This window comes from Tyto alba, unplaced genomic scaffold, assembly GCF_018691265.1.
Source record: "Tyto alba isolate M040663 unplaced genomic scaffold, T.alba_DEE_v4.0 Super-Scaffold_45, whole genome shotgun sequence".
Classification (NCBI taxonomy): Eukaryota; Metazoa; Chordata; class Aves; order Strigiformes; family Tytonidae; genus Tyto; species Tyto alba.
The window spans coordinates 10,473,758-10,492,190 of NW_024881321.1; the positions used below are offsets into that span (position 1 = coordinate 10,473,758).

The 18,433-nt window shown below is 35.6% G+C and overlaps 1 long non-coding RNA gene across 1 annotated transcript in view; it reads left to right on the top strand.

Annotated features, from left to right (window-relative positions):
- Positions 1–18,433, top strand: part of LOC116965773 — a 91,520-nt gene that overhangs the window by 10,328 nt on the left and 62,759 nt on the right. The window lies entirely within an intron of this gene.

Genomic DNA, 18,433 nt, shown 5'->3' on the forward strand with positions numbered 1-18,433 from the left:
TTAGTCCTTCCCACGAGCTGCAGTTCTTCACGAACAGCTTCCTACAGGGTCACAGTCTCCTTCAGATGCATCCACCTGCTCTGACGTTGGGTCCTCCCCAGGCTGCAGGTGAATGTCTGCTCCACCATGGACCTCCATGGGCTGCAGGGGCACAGCGTGCCTCGCCATGGCCTTCACCACGAGCTGCAGAGGAATCTTTTCTCTGAGTCCTGGAGCGCCTCATCCCCCTTCTTCTTCACTGAACTTGGTATCTGCAGAGTTGTTTCTCTCACATATTCTGACTCCTCTCTCCAGCTGATGTTGTGCAGTTTTTTCCCCCTTCTTAAATATGTTATCCCAGAGGCACTACCACCATCGCTGATGGGCTTGGACTTGGCCTTGACCAGTGATGTTTCCATCTTGGAGCTGGCTGGCATTGGCTCTTTTGGACATGGCGGAAGCTTCTAGCAGCTTTTCACAGAAGCCACCACTGTAACCCCTGCTGCTACCAAAACCGTGCCATTGAAATCCAATACAGTACCTCACATGACTAGGCATTTTGTCTCAAAGCTGGGTCTTACTGGGCTCCCAGGAGGGCCAGCAAGTGACCTTAGTGCTGCACCCCTTAATCACACACACAGCTTAACTGCTTGCACAGCACCTTGGCTCTGCTTTGGATTACTGGAACCAAAAAGATAAACCTGATGTTGCTGGGGCTACTTAATAAAAAGTATAAATGTGTGCTCATTGGTGCGGCATGGTGGGGGTTAGGACATGCTCCCTGATCCTTCTATATTTATCAGTAAAGATGGAGGTACTCAGTTCCCTTCCTCTTAAGAAGCCTGCGGGGATGATGAAGGTGGAATGTTTCCAAGCTGACTCAAGGCAGCGTATATGCTATTCCACAGACAGCCATGTGTAGAGATGGAAATTTCATGTGTTGGGAAACAGACAGAGAAACTTCCCTCATTAGAAGTAAGAAGAAGGCAGTTGAATTCATTTGCTACACACAACTAAAAAGGCTGACATCTTTGCAAATACGTTATGCCGTTTTACAGAGTGGTCTGGCTTGAGAACAGCTTCAGGAGGATTCCTGAAAAGCATGAGTTTTGGTATCAGGTGAGCCAGAAATTTTGCTACAACATTAAAATACCTGATTTGAAAAGAGCCAACTCAGTATCTTGCTGCAGGATTGAGTTGGCTGAAGCTGACCAACATCAGTAATATGTCAACCAGAAAGAGAATCGTCAGTGTCAAATATGAACTGGCACAGGAGTCAAACAGAGAGACAGGCACTAAACAACATCTTTTTACTACTACTTTCTAACATTTTGTACTCCTACTTATAAAAAATTCCAAACATTCAAACTCTGCAAAACCTTCAGCTTTCCGAAGCTGTTATCTTGCTTCTGAAGAGGTAGCACCTTCTCTTGACCTCCTACTGATTAGATTATTTTTAGGTGATTTAAATATAAATTTATTGTGTTTGCAAATAGTATTGTTAGGGAGAAAGTTAAAGTAATCTCTTCCCAGGGATAATAGGAAAAAACCAAGAACAAAACAACTTCAGAAAAACAAGATTGCTTTTTGATCACAGCATGTGACGGCAGAAGAGACAGAGTAGATGCTAGAAATAGGAGGACTGTGGGATGTACCATATTGTCACATGCATAATTAATTTTCCAGGTAACGTAAAGCCTTGTGTGTAATGTTTCTTGAAAACAAGTGTGAAGATAAGCAACATACTTAGGTAATCCACGTATGCTGTACACCAGAAGGAGAGAAATCTATTTGTCTTTGCACAGAGGGAAAGGGCTCTGGTGGATAAAGTTGGACTACCAGCATACACTAATAAATTAAACTTTTTTGATAACCTTGAGTTATATGTAGGAAAATATTGTGACTTTCAGAGGAAGATCATGACTTCTCACAACACGGCTGTGCATATTTATATGCATTGAAGACAAAAATGGCTTTGGAGATTACCATTCAGAAATGGTGTGAGTGCTTGGATTTTGCTCTGACAGCTTGGAGCTGTGGATCTGTCCATCTTAAAACCAGATCTTTAAGTTCAAGTGATCATGAATGTGAGAGTACCCAGTTTCAGTCATGAATGAAGTGATAGTATTTTACATTTTTTTTCTGTGTCTCTAGGGTTTGCCTTATTGTGCTTAAAAAAGTTATAGAAATTGATCACATGACTCCTGATGTCAATTTCACTTGTAAAAAATCTAACAAATATTAATTATATAACAGGACTATGCACTTTTCTATGATTCATTCAGCATATTAAGTTAACAGATAATGTTTAATATCCACGTTCTTTTATGTCATTCCTTTGCTGAACATGCTTGTATTTATTTTTTTATGTATTCTGCATGTTCATCAAAATGAGTAAATTTACTGTCTCACTTATCATTGTAAAACATATCAGAAATTCCAACAGACAAGGTAATTTTAACTGATGTTACTGACATGCAAAGTAAGAATTTAACAATGTTCTCTATGTCTTTATGAGATAATGAGCTCATGGCTAAGTACTGATGTTAAGACTCACCTAACATCCCCTTCTTTTTGATTGCATTATACATCTGTTTTCTTACAACATTTATGCAGTGGGTATAATGTAGCTAAAAGGCGAAGAGCATGATAGGTTTAAGAATCATATACATTTTTTAAGCTTTATAAAGACAATTAATAGTATTCCACTGTTTACATCATCTTCATGCTAAAAGAGAATTAGTGCATTAATTACTCCAACAGTGACATAATATTCTTTTTTAAATAAAGGGAACCTGTGGCACATCACTTCTGAAATTTTACCAAGATGTCTAACTTGCAGTGATAGGATTCCCCTCAGAACTTTTAACTTTTTAAGCATGACCCATTTGACCTGCTTTAGGAATCATCTAGTAAGACACACATTTGGGTTTGTCTGTTTCTCTGGTTTGACCATAAAGATAAGTTGCCCAACTCTAAACATTTGAGGTGTTGGTGTCTGGACATAAATTTAGACAGATAAATTAGAAGACAAACCTTTTGATTATCAATCAGCTTATTTTTCTCCATCGTTTCTTTGCATAAATTGTGCTGCTTCCCATGACTCTGCATGTGTTTCTTCCAAGTGGCAGATCCGTGGCTATACATGGTCATAACAGGATCCTGTTAACTATCCTTATTCTGTGCCTGGTTTATGAGGTTACCATACTTGTTGTTCATTGTGCTTTTGGCTCGATATTTTTTCACCTGTTTAGACTTCCTTTTGGCACATGGCAGCAATGGATTTCAGTGGCAAAGAGCTTGTTCAAAATAAGAGATTATTATTTATTCAGGAGACTGCAGATAAATAAACTAAATAATAACGTCCCTGGTACTCATGTTACCTTATCTAAAGCCTAAAATCTCCTCAAAGGTGTGACAGATTCCATACAGACAAAGTTATGCTTTCTTCCCCTCCTTCACTTTACATTTGGGCTGACACGCAGTCTTGGCTTCTCCTTTTGCCCTTTAAACAGTATTGCCAGTGTCTTAGCTCTCAACCATTTTCAAACTCTGCAAGATGTTTAATCTGAAAATCATGGAGGTTTCAAGATTAGGACTCCCTTTCCAATTTTAGGTCCTTCTGAATTTAGTCAAATTCATCATTCCATATTGGTGTAAACAAGTGATAAAAGAATTCATGCCAGTGCCAGTCATTTGTACACTGAAGATTTAATGGCTTAACTAGCAATGCACTGACTATTAAATCAGAACATATACATACATAAAATTACTGGTTTATTTCCAGCATTAAAGTTGAGTTTAAAGAGTGAACTGCTGTCCCATGATGCCACTTTTCTCTTCATTAAAGTTATTTATTTGTTATTTTCCTTAGTACTGATCTACATGCACTTTGGGAATGACTTTTATGGTGAGAAGACTATGAAAACTTCATAATTACCTTGGTGGAAACAGTTATACCTCCCTCCAGTACCTGTGTAAAATAGCTCATTTTAACATGGTCTAAATTACTGAAATCAATTTTGCCCATGTGCAGCTAAGCTTCTAGAAATCACAAAGAATTTCTTAGAATTGCTTTTACAACTTGATCTAGGCTAAGCTGTCAAGTATGAAAACAGATATTTGTGATACTTTACATGTTTAAATATACAGAAGCAGGATTTTGTACATTGCTTGCTATCAAAATCCAGTACATCAGTCATTCTTTCCACCAACCTCCTCAGAAAAGGAAAAAGCAAGAATAAAGATAATGACCTCATTCCAATTTGCTACATTTAACAATGATAGGTTATAGTAGGAGGGGTTTGATTTGGAATAGTCTTTTATTTCTTTTTCTTTTCCCAATTCTTTAGTCATATTTCAATACAGAGACTGAAAACCACACCCTTCCATTTTTACATTGCTAATTTTGTTTTATATTGTTTTTTAAAAGGTCCAGAAACACACTGCAAAATGTTTTCCTTATAAGTCTTCAGTATAATGCCTCAGTTTTATACTGCTGAGTGATCCCAGATTGTGGCAAAGTAGTCTACAGATTTTTCTTCCTGTGGTATTGGCTATTTTGATGAATACAGTGATAAACACTTATTGAACTTTCTTCTGGCAAAATGTCAATTCAGTGTTCGCATTAACCTGTATAGAAGCGCAAGGCTAGGTTCTTTCCTGACCACATCCTGCACAAATCCACTGATATCAATATATAGAATGCAAATATTCTGCTTCAGTGAGACAAACTGTTGCCATGCTCATTTTTCAGGATTGGGTGTATGGGTGGCATTTAATGATCATATAGAGATAAAGGTTATTTATAGTAGTGTCAGTTATTTTTGCTGTCAGGGATAGTTTTGCTATATAGCGTATTTATTTTTGTTTCTTTTAATTCCACTTCTTTTTGTTTCTTTCTTCGATCTTTTTTTTTTTTTTTTTTTTCCATTGGAGAACACTGCTTTTTACTCTACCACCTTCTGAAGTGAATATTTTTTTTTTCATTAATATACTTTGATACTTCAGTTGGATACCTATATTTATATTTTTACTTTTCTGAATGTAGTCCCTCTTGAGTTCCATCTTTTTTTAGATTATTTTTAGCAAATTTGACACATGTTCTTGTATTTTTATTCTCCAGTTCTTAAAGATTGTTTTATTTAGTTATTCTACTTTGTGTTCTTTTGCTGCCCTGAATGGTTGTATTAATGAATGCTTCCTGATTCTTTTTTTCATGTCAGAGTCAGTTTAATTAAAGCAGTAGTAAATCACATTAATATTTATGTATGTTTTGGGGATATGCAAAACATCTGCACTTTGTCTATTTTGATTTTATTATTTTGCAAAAGTATTTTTTATGTATGAAATATTTTTATCCCATTTGTTATGTGAACTACTCTTTTTTATCGTTTTATCCTTTAGGACTTTTCTCTATCCGTTCACAGAATCAACATGTCAGAATGGAGGGGTCTACATGTAGATATTCTGAAAATTATGTCTTCCATGGCAGATGCTATTTGCAAAGCCATGTTCAATAGTGAATAATATAATATATAATTTAGTGCATCACACAGGACAGAAGGTACTTTTAACTGGATCACTGCACAGCAAATGCCAATACATAGAATAAATTGGTGACCATCTGAGCTATAATGAGCCAGTCTGATGGGGGCCCATGAATTAGAAAAAATGTGAATACCAGGTATATGTGTGGACAAAATTCAATTGTATTTATGCGTTTTGCTTTGGAGAATGTTTTCTCTTATTTGTTTCAGGGCACAACACCTGATGCCATGCTGAGAGTTTTGTATTGGCCTATATTTACCATTTTTCAATCTCTTTGTTGCTTGCAGAACTCAGTCTTTATCTTGCTGTCACAGTGATTTAATAATAATTGCCTTTGGCCTTTTGTCTTTCAGTGACAAGGGGCTTGTCTTTCTGCATCTTTTCCATTCCAACATGCTGCAATGTAGACTATCTCCTTCAGTTCACATTAAATAACTCTTGTGCACAGGCAATGAAATGCAGTTCCTCCTTTTTCCCTGGAAAACCCATGATTTGTAGGCTGAGGACTCTTTTCTCAGTCAAATGCTGAATTTCAATCAATCTACATGATTTTCCATTTACTTTAAATAGACAATGTATTCTCTTTATTGCATGATTTTAGTGTCTGCTTTTCCTACTGAGAGAAAAATGCAACTTTGACAATATAGGACGGGATCTATAAATGGTACTTAGGTTCAGTGCTGAATGCTATGGTACCCTTTAAAAGATGGGTCTCGTGCATTTAGCAACCAGGTGAGTTCTGCAACTTGAGCTCTGAACTGTCTAGACATTACCAACAGACATTTGGGGACAACAGACTTTTAGGGATATCACTTGCGTTATCTAGTGAGAAGCGCTAGGAAAATATTTGAACTTATGCCTAGTAAAATCTTGTATTTAAGTGTCTACTAAAGAGGAACCTAATCTTTTAAACACTCAATGAAATTTTCCACTCTTCCTTAGCCTCCTTCTTGTCCTTTTCTTTCAGAATATGACAAGGGAGTAATCTGTTTCTTCTCTCTCCACCTAGTTTAAAAATCTAGTAATATGACAGAAATTTGAGAAAGATGGGTCCCATTATGCCTTTTCACAGGTTTCCTGCTTCACACAATTGAGATAGTGGCTTAAAATGTTGTTTGATATTAAGGTATTTTCAGTTTCTCCTCTGAAGGCTGACCCTCACTGGATAGAGTAATGAAGGAGAGAAAGAAAAAGATGAAAAAGATGGAGAAAAAGTATTCCAAAACTGAAAAGTATGAGATAGAAAAGGTAATAAAATAAACTTCCCATTTGCTCAGCTCAGTGTCCAGGCCACAAAATTATAGATCACTTTCTGCCTGATTCCATGACCATTTGCTTAGACCATAAAAAGCTCAGCCTTATTCTGAATATCTATTGCCTTCTGGTTATAGTAGGGCCCAAATTACTAGCAGCAGCAGAAGAAATTTAATAGAGTTATCCTCCATTCCAGGAAAGAACTCAAACCAGTGATCTTTGGATGCAAGGAGTTTTTCCTTCCATCTGTTTTTCATTTGTAGGGACTGATCCTGTAGAGTGCCAGACCAGGTGCCCTAGCAACAGTGAGGTACTCCTAGCTTGCAAATCCCAACAGGGCTTAGATGTGAGACTTCAATCAGGGGGTACATGTTGCCTGCTTTGAAATAGAGTTTCTGGTCCATGGAGACCTTGTTTTTGTCAGAAATTTGACTTGTCCTGCTTCGAAAGGTAACTAAATGTTACAGGGAATTGAGTAAGGGAGAAGGATGAGCACCCACATCTTGGATGCAGGCAGCTAATGTGGCAGCTGAATCTCTTTGCAGCATTAGCACTTTCTCTAATTTCATTATCAGAATCTCCTGCTGTTTTCTCTAGCCACATTTCATTTCTCTTTTTCCTTGAGGGTGGGGACCATGGTCAACTGAGTGTATCTTCACTTAACATTTATCTACAGAGTTTCAAGGGCAAATGTTTTAATTTTTTCTTGATTTATAAGCCTGTCCTCTGTTTTTTCAGAAAGTTGTATCATACCTGAAACAATGTGTATAATTAGATAAATGAAAAATAAAAGTAAGATCTAAAGTACCTGTGAGCTATCTGGAAGCTTCGATTCTTTAATGCACATCTACTTTTGCTATTGCTATATATAGTATTTTTCAAAATTTACAGTAAGACTACAGATAATTCATGTGCAAAGCAGTGTAAAAATATGTAAAAACTAATCTGTCAGGCATTGATCCAAGAGTGATTTACATTTTTCTTGGTATGACTGATTCCTTCTTGTTCTGTTCTCTGACAGGTACTTCCTTCGTCAAGCTCTCAATGCTCTTGAATCTTCATTCTCCCCAGAAATCTTTTTCACCTCACATCTTTTTTGTCTATTTTTGTCCTTTTCCAGTTCCCACAGAATTCATTTTTTTGCTACCCTTGATTTTCTAGGTGAACATTCACTATAATTAACACTTTGAGTTAGAAAGGAAAAAAAAGAAATAACATGAAGGCTTGAACTACTTGTGTTCTTACAGCAGAACTGACCACAAAAGACAGTACTAAGTTAAATGCTTCAAGACAATGAGGGTAACACACTGAGAACAGTGGTCATATCTTTTGTGAACAGAAAAAATGCAATATGCCTTCCCAAACCCATAATGGAGAGGCTACAGGGTGGGGAATTAGCATTTTAGGAGTTTTCCAGAAAGAATCATCTGGAACTGTCTGCGGTTGCACGTGCTGTGAGATTCTTCAGGTCTGGATAACAGCTGGATGTTTCAAACACCACATTGGAATTTTGGACACAATTTCTACCCCCAGCACTTCCTCTGTACTGTATAATGATGAGCAAGTTGTATTGCCTCTCAGTGGTTGGACTTCCTTTGCTGTGCCTTGATCTGATAAACACTTCAGGGTCAAATGGGTAGGAACCAGTTGCCCTAACCTTTGATCACTGACAGTGTCCTCTGTCTTCTGCTGCTGGATGCTGTTTCATATCTTCCTCACAGTTATCTTGGATCATCCAGAATACCTTAGTTTAGGTAGCTGATTACTACCCCTATTGCCTCTTACTGAACACTTGTATTTTTTCACCACTGAGAGTGGCAGTAGCTCCTAAACACACATGCAGGCAAAGAATTCAGCTCCCCGACATGCTTACAAGTGATACAATCATTTCTCTATCACTTTGCTGTGGCATGAGTATGGATAGTGGTATGGTTACTCCAGGCTTAGTAAAAAGAAGGAATACAACCAGAGCTGAACATCCACAGTACCATTATAATATTAGTTATAATAGCACAGCCTTCCCCTCTGTACTTAATGCTACTGTATAGCGTATAGAGTAGCTGTATTCTGACCTAGCTGGCTCTGTCTCTTCTGCTTTGCTGTCCAGCTCAGTGATCAAAGGAATGTTAGTCTGTATTCAAGCTGACTTTTGCTAGTAGAGTCACGATGAATCCTCTCTTTCCCTGTTCCCTGTAGCACATCCGTGATGAAGTGATTGCAATACGAGTCTCAATGGTTTACTGAGTAATGAACATTTAAACGATTCAATCACTTGTAGGGGTGTAAAAGCAAGTGTTGTCATGAAAATTACATAAATTCTGTGGGCATCAAAACACCTGTTTTCTGGTCCTTATTGGCTTAAATAAAATGGCACATTTAGTTTTGTCTCTGACTTCACTGAGGAATGTGTACATTTTACTGCAGACAGTAACTGAGTGAGTTTGGAGCATTATGTCACATGTAGCTTCCATCCCAAAATTTGTCTGAACACAACAGAGAAAATCTATTTGAGGCCCACTGCATAGACCTTGAGAACAGTGTAATTTATATGAGAACACAAGTAGCTCCCAGAATCAATAACGATCATCATCATCATGTGCACTTCTGTAGTCCCTTTTAGCTGAGATCTGAAAGAATTTTACAGGTAACTGTAATTAAACTTCACCAGCTTCCTGTACAGTAGTGTGCATTTTACTAGTACTATACATTTTTATTTTAAAATTGTGAGCATCACTTTTGGAACTTTAAAGCATTTTGATGTTTCAGGAAAAAATTAAATAGAGTATTTGGATATAAAGGATAAAGAATCAGTATTTTGAAGCTGCAGAGAAAGGCTATTTATTGCTCTAAAACACAATTTATGAATAGATTGTTAATAATGTTTTCAAAAGTGTTCCATCAATACATGAACACGGGTCCATTAAATTGGTCTTACAGTGAATTCCTATTCTCTTCTTATTCTCTCAGAAATCTCACTAACCAATCAGCCACAATTCAGGGTGTTAGAGTAGCTTCAGAAATATGGCCCTTTGGAACATCAGACTAATTACAATTCAATTCAACCTGGTCTTCTAATTGCTTAAGTTACTTTTGAATATTGAATCTCTAAGTCATTAATGCCCAGATGCTTACAGTTATCATTACTCCCTCTGAAGTGTCAGTTAAGAGCCCAGATATGTTTCAGGCTCCGATGTTAAGTATTTTTGGCCAATGTCACCTTGGACATACTAGTATATAAGTTAGTTACTGGGCAGTTTTGCAATGCATGACCCTGAAAGGAAAAAAAAATATTCCTTATTGCTACACTGTGTGAGGGTGCACTCCACATCAAAATGGATCCCTGAGATAATTTCAAGCAGAAAAATGAAAGGTAGATCCCACACCATCATTTTTTTCCGCATTTCTAAAAATGTGTAGGTCTGATTCAGGCCTCTGTGTTGTGTGAGAGACTGTATTATGTCTTCCAGATTTAGAAAAATATTAGATGAGGAGTACTTGTGTATTTAACCATACATGCAAAGAGTTAACTGGATCCATCTGCTTCTTCAGGACAGAGTTGTCTTCTTGTGAATCAGCTAGTCAGAATCTCTCTTTCCCTGCCAGCTTTCCTGAAGCAAGTTTTAATGTAATATCAGACACGGGAAGGGAGTCCTATTTTATATTTGCATCAGATGTTTTGAAACATTTAAACGCTAATACAGTTGCAGCAATGTTTGGAAGAGGAAAACATAGCAAGGAAAGGAGCAGAGAACAGATGGGATTTGTCTTGGAAGTTGTTTAGGAAAGATGGTTAATTCTGCATGACTTTCAACATCATTGTTCTATGCACCAGTGTAAAGAAACAAAATTTGTCTTTGTTTCTAAATAAGGAGATATATTACTGTTTCATTTAAATCACTTCATATGGTACATGATATAGTAAGAACCAGCATGTGCTTTTCACATATGCACACTCAGCTGTTATGTGATTGCTGATGAAGTAAAAACCTACTCCTGTAACCAGTGAAGGTGATAAAAGCAGTATCAATTAATATTTGCCTTGTCTTTTGCAGAGAATTCTGAGCCTACTTTGAAGCGCTATTGCAGCTCTCAAATGGTTCATAATGTTTATGTGTAGGCATATATATATATATATATATATTTATGTTCAACTAATCAGGTTTTCAGTGACGACCTAATTCTGACCTGTATGTATAGTGTTTATACTTAATAAATTTTGTGCTAATAGGATGTTAATTTCGTATAAAATAGAAGGGATGTATGTTGGGGAATTATTTTGTTTGATGAAATAAACAGACTTTCTTCCTCCTCAGGTGAAAGCTTGTCATACTCTAAGGAGAAATTTACTTATTTTATTTGTATATAGCAGGCCATCTCTCTCAATATCCAAGAAATATAATTGCTAAATTGTTCTAAGGTAGATGGTATACAGCAGTGTTAAATGAAGGTACTGCTCGAAGGCAAAAGATCTGCAGCTATCTTCAAAGCTTGTCTTGCTCATGTGGACCATAGTCCAAAGCTTTAACATATTGTGTGTGACAGAACTTAAGTGATTCACAGCAACAGAAGGAGGTGTTAATGGCAACTTCTGTGTGTGACATCTCAACATATTTCAGGAGACAGAAGATAATTGATGCTTTGGGATCTCATGTATCTGTGACAAAACTGAGCTAATTAGTCTTTATAACCTGAGATTTCATTCTTCCAGACAAGAGAATTCATACAGTTTTCGTAATAACTTTAAAAATAAAGAAATCAAATTCTTCATTCAATTAGTTGCGATCTTTTTTTTTTTTTTTTAAGTTATTTATTAAACATAAAGAAGAAAGAAATGTGTAGCAGTTGAATCCCAGAGTGTAAAGAATTAAGAACTAATGAATGAGACCCAAAAGGAAATATTTATATTGGTTTCACAGCCTGGATTAAGGCAAACCTGAAAAGCCTACAAAGTTTCCTCATCTTGCTTACACCAAAGAAAATAAAACTAAGTGGCAGAGACGTTTTTTTAGTGGTGACAGTAAACATCCCATCTGTTTTTCACTCATCCAGCAAACCAAATTTGTAATTTATTTGTGAGGGGAAAAAAAAAATACAAAAAGGAAATATTTATTTCTGAGTTTATTTAATGTTAAAAAAAATATTTTTTCAAGCATAATGTTGGTTAAAAGAAAAAACAAGACAAAATGTATTTATTTAAAAAGTAGATAATATAAAATTCTGCTCTGAATAGCAGGCATGATTCTAGCTTATCACTTTCTTTGTCAGTAAGGTAGTGGAATGAATTAATATGACTCGGAAACCAGGACATGGCTAGTGAATAGGAACATACCAAGTCCTATTTAGTTTTGGGAGGTTTGTGTTCTAGGGAAGAGATTACGGGACTGGAAGGAACCTAAGGAACTCTTGACTCCAATCCCCGGATACCCCAGGCACCTACATTTCCTAGACTTTCTCATAAGGAGCTATGCCCCTCACATTAGAATTGTTTTGTTTCGTTTTGTTTTGGTTTTTTTTCCAGAAATGTTTTCATGATCAACAAATCTTGCAATTTTCAGCTGACAGGTATAAGTGACCAGTAGAGGCGCATCTAATCTTGTGATGGTACTATCTTTCACTTTATGGTTCTTCATCCTCATTTGTCTTGAGCTGTTTGTATCAGGCAGAGATATTTCATCTCAGCATTTTTTTTTGTAATAGACTAAACATATGTTTCTGTTTGTTTCTTTGTTTTTAAATGAACACACAGCAGTATGGAAGAAGTTTCACAGAGGGTTAAAAATGTTTTCTATTCTAAAACTCACTTAAATGAACAGATGACATCGGTCTGATAACATTTTCTCCACTGTGATATCAGTTAGTTGAAAAAACAACCCAAATCACCAGTTTGTTTGTTTAGTGACAAGAAGACGGCTAAATATATGGCTGTTATTGTTCTAAAGCAGCACTGGGGTTGATAAAAAAACATTAGAAATAGTGTATTTCACCTATATAAATGCCTTCTATAAATGCCTGCAGATAATTTTCAAACCTGGACTGGTCTTTCCTATGTTAGATACCTAAGTTGAATTTACATAGACCTCCAAAAGAACTGTTTGCTCTTTAGCTACAGCTCCCTTCCCACAGGCCAAACATAAAATTATTCTTTACACTTGAGGGACTGCATTTGGATGAGTTGATGGTCTGCCTGAATGTTTCCTTTTAACTTGACTAGGCCGGGTGGATAGCTGTAGGCTGATAAAATGCTCTCATTTCATTCCTGTTGTTAACTCCTCTGCTTTGCATCTCCTCTACCTTTTCGGTTCATGATGTTCTGTTAATTTCTGCCTGTACTTGCGTAGTCTCTCCTTTCCCACATTTAATTTAAGGCAAAAAAAGAAATAAGTTCAAACACCAGGCACTGCAAAGAGAGCATCAGGCAATAGATAGTTGTTCTCTGGAAAATCAGATCGAGATCATGGTTTCAGAAAGGACACATTTTGTTATTTCCAAGCCACTATGTCTAGTATCAAGGGAAGGCTGCTCCTTGCTTTATAGACTCCTGGAGACTCAGTAATCAGATTAAATTGTGAACATCAGGCTCTGACAGGGTCACAGGTATGCAGGCATGCCCAGTCAGTGAAAATACTTCCTTGGCATGTGGTAGAGGAAAGACTGAAGAAGTGGCCTATATCTCTTCCAATAATTATGGTGTACAGTTCATATACATATTCTTACACTGTCCACTCTTCACTCTACATAGAAACAGCTCAGAGAGAGGGTACAAGGCCTGAGAAACTAACCAGAAATATCATTAGCATATCCTACCCAGTATCCTTAAATTATGAAAATTTACACTTTTATAATTAAACCCCTGTCTTCCAGATCAACTGTCAGCAAATCAAAATAGAAACAATCATGTCCAAACAGTACAGTTATAAAATCCACTACCACTGACATTTTCAGGCTTGAAGAAGTCTTCATGCATCAGTCGTCTGCTCTTGACTGGTACCGCTACCTATGCACTGTCTCTCTAGAAAAGCTATTAATAGTCTCTATTTCTTGGGCTGACAGGATCTTCAGATTTCTTTGACTGATGATTTCCTTGGCACTAGGTCCTTGTTCCCCCATAAGTTTTAAATGTTTCTTTATGGTCTAGTTTGATTTTTCTTTATTCTGAAGTATCCAGTGGATTATTTGATCTTGCTTTTCTATCTTCTTCTTTCTTCCTTGTTGCTATAGTATCTGTTGTGACTATAGAAAATTAAATTGAGTAAGTGTGATCTAAAGACATTTAGGAGGATTATCATCATGGAAGAAACCTTATAAGTTATATGGTCCTGAACTTGCTTAGAAAATTATAGTAAGATTTTGAATTTGACTCAGGGATCTGTGCAAATGCGGAGAACTGAGTAGAAGACTCATGTAATTGTTTACCATAGACAGCACTGATGATGAAGAAAGCCATTCCACTCTGTTACAATGAGATGGGAATGCTAGTTCTGAATCCCATTCATCCAGCATGGAGGTCATTAAAGCATGAATCATCAACTGAAATGATAGAACAAAATCTTCTGGGCAGCTATAGGTGAAGTATTTTTTTGTTCCATTTGATTAGGTACTAGCTGAGAGAAATTTAGGAAAGCTGACAGAAATGCAAATATATTTGGTGAGGGAAAGAATGTTTCTAAGTCCTGTTTTTGGCAGAAAATACATTTTGTAATCAATAGAACTTAATAAATAAATCCATGTCTTTTGTAAGATGTGCTTTCCTCCAGTTCTTTCATTTAATGCTTTGGACAGGGCAACCATGATGTGGCCTGTCACTCCTGCACCAAAATATTAACCCTTCCCTGTGCTTTTCTCTATTCTTACTTCATTCTTTCACTGTCTTTTCTTCTTAAGAAAGCAATTCACAAAAAAAAAAAAAAAAAAAAAAGTTAGTGTAAGGCATATATACAAGTTAAATTTTATTAAAGGTCTTGCAAGACTGCTTGCGGAATATGTATATGTCAGTGAAAAAAGGTGATCAATTTTTCACTGGTGTTAGGAATGACTTATTGAAAACAGACATTTGATTAGTGAGAGCCATGAGATATCTTGTTGGAGACAAGATTTTCACAGGTACTTTGAAGTTATATTAGATTACATGAAGCTAGGAGGAAATACTGGTAGTATTTAGCAAATGAATTGAGGGAACATTTGGACTGATGAAACTGGATAATTACCAGTTGCCATTTATTCTTAAATACTGGCTGAAGTTTAGGTAAGACTTGTGGGTAACAGTTTATGGACACCTCAAAATACAAGCACTTTGCAGGGTCTCAATAGGTGACCTGACTTGTTAATTTATTTTCCTTAGGACAATAAACAATTCATTACATGAATGTATTAAAAAAGAAAAGAAGATTCTGGTTTTGTTAGAGAGAGAACATGTCTTTCAGTGCTGCCACAGCAAGATATTATTACTAAGATACTGGAATTTTGGTGTCAATCAGGTATTCACTTAACAGCTTATTATAGTTTACAGAGGATTGTCCCAACATGTCTCTGTGGGCTTTTAAAACAAAACTGAAAAACTCATTAGCAGATGATATGCTTCTGCTATGCTGGCATATCTGAACTGCAGAATTGTATATAAACACTTGCCTTTTCAAAATAATAGGCTTTTTATTTCAAATTATCTATACTAGTTTCAACATTAGAATTATTCATTAATAAAACCAAATGGTTGCACATGTGCATAGCCAGACTCTACTGCCTGATTTTTATTCAGTTAAGCACAGATGTGGGTATGATACTGGCTACATGAGCACTGCATGTGGAAACAGGGCATTTCCTTGGTCTGTAAAATATACACGCCTGCAGTCTCTTCCAGTGATTGGAATAAGCTATACTGTTTATTTAACTGATTTTCATCCATGTTGGTATCTTTGAGACACACTAGAAAAAAGGGAGATGGTAAACTTTGAATCCAATGAATCAGAAGATAATCTTTGAATAACTAACTGATTACTGGAAGTAACCGACAGACAACCTTGAAATTTAACATACATCTTGGACATCAATACATTCACATAAATGCAAAAAGATGAACAGAATAGAGGAGTACAGTAGAGATTGTGTTAATGTTTCAGAAACTGTTAGACATCACCCACTGACAGTGAAGAAGATAAAGACACCAAAAAATGACATTTCCTGCCTAAGCTTTAGTGTTATAAATTAAATAGTAATACAGCAAAAATAATATAAATACCTATAAAGAAAAAAGAATCTCATATACAAACTGTCCCAGCAAAGAAATATTTTAAAAGCCAAAGTAGTAAAAATCCAAAGTGTATGTCTAGTATTTCTTTAAAGCCTAATGATTTCTTTAAATAAAATGTAGAAATTATTTAATTAAAGCTTTTTCGTATTCTCAAAGCATAATCATGTCATTTATAGGATGAATAAGCACTTTTGTTTTAAAAACTATAAAAATTTTAACAATGGCATGACTGATTACTATGGAGACAGCTTAGTTAAAAGATACCAGTATATGTAGATTAACAGAGCTACATTGCATTACTATGGCAGGATATAAACTCCCTTAAAAGTATGACCTACATGGATCCCTTACCACTAAAATAGGATAATTGTCTATATCCTTAATAGTAAATTTATGTCATCACAGTAACTGTGATTCAATTGGTTTACACTTCTTTAAAATTGAAGACAAAGCTACCATTGAATTAGCTGTCACAATCAAATGTTTGTGAAATGATAAAAGCACATGTTTTTAATTGCAAATAATGAATGCTGATTAGCATAAAGCAAAAAGCTTTACTGTGAAGCATTACAGACTCATTCAGTAGTCACAGTGAGGTCACCACAGTCTCAATAGAGTGGTCATCTTGTATCAAGACTGAAAAATAAATTTGATTATTCTTTGAGATATTTTTTATTTGAGATGGTTTTCTTTTAGCCTGCATTAATATCAAAAGAACAAGTCAAACCTAAATATTTCTTGGACTGTGTTGTAATGTTAGAAAATAGAAACTTGATGGGGGACAAATTTAACATGGGCAATTTTTCAGAACTACTTTGCAGTGTGAATATTTAACATCCATGCAATTACTTTTTCTATAAAAAGGCACATTGGAACATTTTAAATTATAATACTTAATGTTTTCTGTCTTCCTCATTTTGTTATCAATGAATTAACTAAGCTCTTCCATTACTGAGGCACTTATATTTGGTTTCTTCTGATATAAATTATTTGATGGACTAAACATAGTAGGAAGAAAGGCATCATTTGCCACAGAAAGGAAAAAAAGAACCAGAGCTCTATAATGAATCTATAGCATCTGTTCCAGCTGCTTATAAGATTTTGTGTTTTGAGGATAGATTATAAAATCTGAATGAATGTCTCTTTTTTTGCTTCTTTCTCATGTCTGATTAATTTGATTTGATATTTATATGGACTTTCTTTACTTACCTCTGTTAAAATAAATGGGAGTTAATAATATATGTTTTTATTTGTAATACAATGGTTAAAGAAAAAGAAATCCTACAAGGTTTAGCAGCTGTCTATAATAGGTGAATTATGAGCACTAATGGTGGCACAGTTCCTGCTCTGAGGACTTTATCTGCAGTGGGTGGAGTGACCGTAACAAAAAACATAAGGAATGAAAAAATGATATAGTGTTAATTAGATCATGCAGTCAGCTAGTTATTGCACAGCATGTTGATTCCATGGACTGTCCCCTAAGATAAACCAATTACATAAATTGCAGGAAAGTGAAATCCTTTCCAGATGAATGATAAAATCAACTCAAAGTTATAGTAAAAGTGCATTTGTATTTACAGGTTGGGTTTTTTGTTGTGGTTTTTTTTTTTTTTTTTTTTTTTTTTTTCCCTTTAGAAAATAATAGATGCCCAGAGCATATATGGTCTGAACAATCTTGATACCTAGTCCTATGTCATTTTGAGGAGATATCTGTGACTGACATTTATAAGGTCAACATAAAAAAAAAAAAAAAATCCTGTGGTACTTGTACAGCTATGAGAAACAATATTGAAATATTTTTGTGAATAAAGTTTTCACCTCTTCTCACATACATGATTTATCCAGAAAACCATTATGATTTGCTCAAGTGTATTTGTTGTCCAGTATAATGATAACTATTAACATGAGTAACAGCTGTCCTGGCTCTTTTTTGTAAGCAGTCATTTGTAGCTACCTCATGTAAAGAAATATATATACTTTGGTTACCTGGGAATATCATGCAATATATTCCTTTTACTTGAACAGTTCAACATAATTCATGGAAAGAAATTTCCAGACTGATGATAGGACTCACATAATGTGGGTACCTGTTTGATTCATTTAAGATGGAGTCTTCTGCATATAGCTTTCAGAAAAATCAGAGTTTACTGCTCCTAGTAGCTGAAGCCAAACTGAAAAAAACAGGAAATAGATAGATAGATAGATAGATAGATAGATAGATAGATAGATAGATAGATAGATAGATAGATAGATAGATAGATGATAGATAGATAGATAGATAGATAGATAGATAGATGATAGATAGATAGATAGATAGATAGATAGATAGATAGATAGATAGATAGATAGATAGATAGATAGATGATAGATAGACAGACAGATAAGACAAATTTGTGCAAAATGGTT